Genomic DNA, 6,589 nt, shown 5'->3' with positions numbered 1-6,589 from the left:
CTTCAGTAACTGAAATTAAACGGACAAAAAATATTACAATTGCCATCTTTATGCCTGAAAGGTTTAGTCACAACAACGACAAAGACAACAACGATTTGGCCAGAGCCCGAGTTCGCATTGGCGTAGGTAATCAGTACCAGTTCGCCCCCTTGTTCAAATTTTGCGAACCTGCATACGAATCAAAACGTTACTGAAAACAAGTCTCTATTTTTTCTCAGTGATGTTTTAAGGCCTTTTCAAGGACCTCCTTTTCTCAGTGAAGTGGCTCATGGAGGGTTAATAAGTAGCTCAGCAGCATGCGTAACATTCATCTCCATGGTCAACCTTTTCGGTCTTACCCTAACTGTTCCCAACCGTAAATGCTTTGTTTCCTTGAAGAGTTGCAAAAGACTAATGATACAAAACATTGGCGAGCAGTTATGGTTTTGAATGAATCCTTGCATTCGTAGATTATGAGCTCGAGATCTCTATCGCTTGATAGTTGATGAGGGCGCAGCCAGAGTCAACTGTCACGCATAGAAATCGAGAGCGAATTGTTTTAGTATAAATCTACAAGTTCAAAACTTTACTTAAATCCACTTCGAAAACGCCAAGAAGTGGCCATCTTTTTGTTAACAAGGACACACTGCTACACTAATCACTTTACATCACAGAATAGATAATGAGTAGCGTAGCCAATCAGAGAGCAGCATTCGTGATAGAACGCTTGTAGATTAAGACTAAAAATTAATATTAGTGGCATGCGGTTTCGCTAGCTCACTTACCTCATGTCTCAGAGTTGAAACTGTGCTATTGAGATAATAGCTTGTGTCCCTGAGTTCCTGAGCCAGCTGAATGTGTTGAGGTCCTTGCTTTGCTTCATAAGAATATGCCATGTACAGCGGACTGATGTAGTTAGACAGCTTCAAGTACGCAATAGAGAATTTGTCTTTCAATGGCTGGAAATAGAATAAAATCTGAAAATTACTTCCTTGGATATAAAATGCAGCTTGCAGAGAAAAGAGAGGAGTATCCGTAGTCTACACTTCTGTTAATGATCAAGCTAATCGTGATCAACCCAGACTTAACTTAACGCGGTACGGTGAGTGATCGTATGGGAAGAGGGGAGTAAATTGTTAAGGTTGCTTGTAGGAAAAGCGCGTGTTAAAAAAATTCAGATGGGCAGGGAGGCGTTTTATAATGCGTACACTTTATTTCAATACGAATTATCAGAGTAGCTCTTTCGAGCTAACATCTTCGAGACAGAAAAATTCATAAATCAAATAAAGTTATACGATACATAATTAGAACGCTAAAATACTAAAAGTTCATTTTTTATGGTTATCCTATCTTGAACTCTTTGAGAGATGTTATTCTTCTCATACTGTCTGGGAGAGAGCTCCAAATTTTTGCAGCTTGGTATCGGATACATTCGAGTCCATAATTTATTGTTCTTGGTACGGGTAAGGTCGGTATGGTCTTTCCTCTTGATGAGTAACTGGAGTTAGTATAGCCTGTGTAGCTTGGTGGTTTAGGGAATTTAAGCGCGCTAAGAAAGCGGCGAAGCCGCGCTTGACAGAGAGACAACTGTACGCGCGCTCAAATTGCTTAAAAAAATTGCTTAAACTGCCAAGCTACGCAGGCTGGAGTTATTACGAAGAACGAACATTTCTTTTAGATATCCCGGATACGTCGAAACAAATAAACTTTTGAAAACTACCATAAGCATTTTGTGAAGTCTTCCATAGTGTAAGGATGCTATCTTTGTTTTCTTTAACAACTCATCATTACTAGGCATTTTATCGTTAAAAATAAATCCCCTCCAAGGGGGAGGGGTTACTTTGAATCATTATAGGTACTGATAAGTTTCATATTGTCACTCCCTGGTGTAGAGCATCGTGATACTGTTCTAGCGAGGATTTAATACAGACCAGATTCAAAGAGCATCTTTTTGTGACCACGACTCCCAGCATAAGCATTGTTTCCTGAAGGCTGTTCGTCGAGGTTATAAACGGGTGTACGTTTTTCATCTGCAAAGATTTTAAAGTAGAGGTTAACAATTTAAAAAAATCCCATTCTAAGCCGAAAGCTGAACATTTCAAACAATTTATAAAATTAATAATTACTTAAATTATTTATTCGTCGTTAAATGGGTAAATTATGTTGACACCAAAGATAGCAACCTTGAGGTTGTAATGTTGTAGTCATGTTTAGGCTACTGTCGTCAAATCAAACATTTCAGGAAGGAAAGAAAAATTACGAAAACACAGAACAGAGGTCGGAGAAGTGCAAATTATTAGAGATAGAGTGTCGAAAAGTAACTGGTTTTGTATTACTACGCCAGCCAATTTGCTCATAAAAACTCGCGCCACTTTTTTATCCAATCAGAAGTAAAGCCAAAACCTGTCGTGGCTCGTTCGTACACGGCTGCAATCATGTAATTACTTCGAGTTTTGATTGGTTCATAGTATTTATTTTATTGTATGTGTCCTTAGTGATTGACCTAAGTGATTATATTGGCTTTGGTTTTACGACATTCAATTGAACGCCGCTCTAGTAGTAAATTACATAAAAGGGTTTAAGTGAACTCGACTTTTCCTCTTAGCCAAAAGAACACTTCATGACCGGGTTGTTCAAAGCCCGATTAACCTAACCCAGGATCAGCAAGAATTTTGATTCCAGTTTTGTAACTTTTCGTTGAGTTTTCTGTTTATATTGTTTGTCCTTCAGTTTTAGATTTGAATAATCACAAACTACACAAAACATAAGCAATGAAAATGTAATGTAAAGTACATGCAATATATTGTAATGTATTGCAAATTTAAAAAAAGCTTCTTTTACTCATTAAACAAGAAAAAGGTACAAAGTTTCTGATTATATTTCAAGTAAATCAGCCTTGTACAAAAACTAAAGAATACCACTCTCGTATAGCTAGAGTAGAATTTCTTAGCAAATCAGATCTTTGTAATGCAAGTGATATGTAAAATGCAATGAAATGTAAGTGTGAATTCAATTAAATAAAATAAATATAAAACAGCAGTGAAAAACACTTTTATACAAGAAAAATTAACACAATAACCTACCTGTTCAGTGGCGTTAACGACTCTTGGTGCAAGACCTAATCTGATGAGAATTTCAACTCTACTTGTTGATTTCGATGGAGCTGGCGCACTAAGAACTTCTGCGCTAAGGGTTATAGCAAGTATGAAGCCAAACACGATCTTGTAGAATAATTCCATTTCTAGATTGGGGAAAAAAGCAGAAGTTTTGTCACAAATTTAATAGGCACCATAATGTAGCGCGGTTTGGCGAACTCTTAATGTTCGCATTTTGAAAGAAAGATACAATACGCGATTGGTCATGCCTGAGCTTTTGTTTTTGCTGTTGTTGTTTTTTTTTTTCAAATTCTTGTAACGTTTTTTACTTAGTCCCTAAAAGCGAAACAACATTTCCTACACGAGAAAAGTTACATCTCAATCTAAATGAAAAATGATAAAAATTTACTCCATTACTTTTGAAAAAGTGAAGAAACGTTTTGGACCGCAATGTGAATATCGTTTGTAGCCTTGTCGCGGATGATTGTTAAGCAATCTCTAGCACCTTCAGTTCTACGTTTAATTCTGTCTTTTTCATTCATAAAACGCGATTACTATGAACGAACTGCGACAAGTTTTACTATTTTTCTTTCATCTAACATATCCAATGTTATCGTAAAGAGCGAACTGCTGCTTACCCACCTCTTAAATTGTGATTCTGTTCTTCTGAGTGAAGTTTGAGTTGTGATCTCTGGAAACGTTGACTGTTGATTGTTAGTAGCGTTGCCTTTTTATTGTACACCAATAGGAAGTTATTATTCCTTTTTTTAATTTTTTTCTTTTAGGGTTTCTTCCGCGTCAGATTTATTTCTGTGCCTCCTGAGCGACATCAAACGACTTTTTCATGGAAAATAAGACCCAAGTGGTGAGATGCTAACCATATTTCGATGAAAATTGTGTTTGGTGTTCAATAATATACTTATTACGCACATGAAACCAACCAAAATCCATTAATAACCACATAAGAATGTACATGCAAGGGATTCCGCTTATAGAGCGAGGACGATGGAAGTAAGATGCTCTCGACTCTGGCGGGAAGTAATTCCACAGCCAAAGTCCCCTCGAAACACGATGGTGCGCCGCTATAAACACTCTGGCTCGCTATAAAAAGATGACTTTGCCGCTTTTATCCCTGACTCTACTGACCAGATTCGAATTTTTGGAGAATCTTTGTACCTGCTTCATTTGTTTTGAAAGCAGTTATTTGCGGAATAATATATAAATAAGATTAATATAGTATTTATTTTCAAGAATAAAGTTCATAGGAAGGAAGTAAGAATTCAGAAAGTTGTTAGGAAATTAGAATTCAAATTTGGCTTTAAAGGATTTTTCAGGTAAAATGTCACTGGGTTCTGACGTGGGAAACCAAGCTTTTTTTGAGTTGATTCCGCACTGTATTACGCATGCTAAGAAGGAATAATGGAGTTTTGTTTCATAACTTCGTTTTTTATTTTAGGCCATTTAATTTTGCCCGTTTGCGTCGAAGTCTAGAATGTTTTCGGAGATGTATTATATGCAGGAGACATTAATATTGTTAACCCTCGATAAATAAAGGGTTTATTGATCTGGTGTGGGCAGCTTTGGACATATTCTCTAGATGGTTTGACAAGTGGTCATGTAAAGTGTTTGATATGGTCTGATACGCACCGTAGAGAAAGTTGGAAGAATTCGAATGTTCAGTTAGGTGCAGGTACATAACTACTTTCTCGTCATTGTTTGGATCTGGCTACGTGAAAACAACAAGTGCTAGTTTTCTATTCTGTCATGATGACACGTCATAACTTACCTAGTTCTAACAAAGGCCTGTGCTAAACGGCTAACACAACTTACTATAGCACACCTAACACGGTCAACATGTTAGATGTGAAATGTAACGATGCTTGAATTTCTAGACACGCACTTCAGTTGGTCTCAAACTATAAAGAAATAGTTTGGTTTGCCAATTCATTAAAAAAAAAATGTTTTAAATATACTTGACATGCGAAAAATCAGAGATGGGAGAACGCGTATGGTTTCCGCCATTATTGCCAGACTTTTTTTGAGCTGTAACTGGGCTACTAACGCAATGATATCAGTTTAACTCGAAGAGGCTTCGATGACATACAAACCATGTTCCTTGGGAAGCCCCCGTTGGTGTTCTACCGTGGTGAACCTTTATGTTTAAGAGTGTTTGACCGTTGGTAAACTCGAAATCTAATCTGACGAATTTTAGATAAACTATATCTATCATGTATATACTCTGTACGAAGTTTAATTTAAATTTAATTTTTTTTTTTTTTGCACGACCTCATAAGCTACTGAGCTTCAATTTTAATCGTGCTTCAGAAAATAAGTGTTGTCTGTCTGTCTTTTTACGTAGGTGCTGTCTAACGGTCAACTGAATGAACGCGTGCATAGCTTTCCATGCAACATTAATTTCAGAAAAGTATAGAGCAAAATCGCCATATTTTAGCTTTCTCGATATTATAAGGCACTGATTTACTTCAAAGCATCGATAATGTCTGCTCTCCATTTCTATCTACTTTGATAGTTGCCTGCTTGCATCGGAACTTGCAACTCGCCAACTATCAGATGATAGAAACCACACATGAAATATCCTGTATTCGTAGCAGGGCTAACATTTCTCGGGAAGTATTTAATTGAAATCTGCGAGATAATATTTGACCCGAAACAAAATTTATCCTAATTGTAAAGGGAACACTTTCTCACACGAAAACACCTTCCTTGCTGTCGATCTCCTATTCTTATTTTTGGCTGTGAATATGGATGCCAAAGGCCGCCAAACATTCCCTTTCGAGTCTTGCTCTTAAACTCAAACGAAATTCGTATCAAGCTGGTATTTTGTAAATATATTGGCCGTAGCCAATATAATGGAGAAAAACTGTCGCTAGTGTTCCTCGGAAAATCCCCTTTTATAATTTACTTTCGGGTTTATTTCGTCCGCAGTGTAAACAAGTAAGTTCTAATATACTGTAAGACAAACAGAGGGAGATTCAATGACCAACAAATTTTCAAATCAAATAGAACTTGTGAGAAGGAATCTGCTAGAAGTTTGAGTAGCAAGTGGGCAAAAACTTTGTACCGAGATTATTTACATTGTATTGCAAACTTCGGTGTTGCATTGATCTGTAAAAGTAGCTATAAGTAGAAGACGTTTGTAGATAATCACAATCGAAACTGGATTTCTTTCTTAACCTGACTGCTTGCGTTTAGGAACAAGTGTGAACTTCCTGTGGCAATTTGATATAACGAATAAATATGCTTTGCGTTGAGTACATGCTTAAGGCTAAAATACTGTGCCCCAAGCAGAAACAATGCTCGCACATTTGAAACAAGTAATCTCCACTCTTGTAACGCAAGTACAAGCAATGTCAACTTTTGGAAAGGAAGTGCATGTAATGTTTACTCTACCAACGCAGCACAATAATCCTTATTCTTGAAACGTAAAATGCTTATTCTAGTCACCGCAAAAACAGCAGTATAATAAAATAGAAGTTGAACCGGGTTAAAAAAAT

The 6,589-nt window shown here is 36.8% G+C and overlaps 1 long non-coding RNA gene across 1 annotated transcript in view; it reads left to right on the top strand.

The window, feature by feature from the left end:
- Positions 1-5,062, top strand: part of LOC149118331 (uncharacterized) — a 7,526-nt gene extending 2,464 nt beyond the window's left edge. The window contains exon 2 of the long non-coding RNA XR_016205456.1: positions 3,860-5,062. This is a non-coding gene — a long non-coding RNA (uncharacterized LOC149118331). The remainder of the gene's footprint in view (positions 1-3,859) is intronic.
- Positions 5,063-6,589: the final 1,527 nt, after the last annotated feature.

The sequence above is a fragment of the Orbicella faveolata genome, unplaced genomic scaffold (assembly GCF_042242905.1).
Source record: "Orbicella faveolata isolate gen_17 unplaced genomic scaffold, um_ofav_v1 contig_1, whole genome shotgun sequence".
Classification (NCBI taxonomy): domain Eukaryota; kingdom Metazoa; phylum Cnidaria; class Anthozoa; order Scleractinia; family Merulinidae; genus Orbicella; species Orbicella faveolata.
The sequence above is the reverse complement of the archived record's forward strand: the minus strand, read 5'-3'. Positions and strand labels throughout refer to the sequence as shown.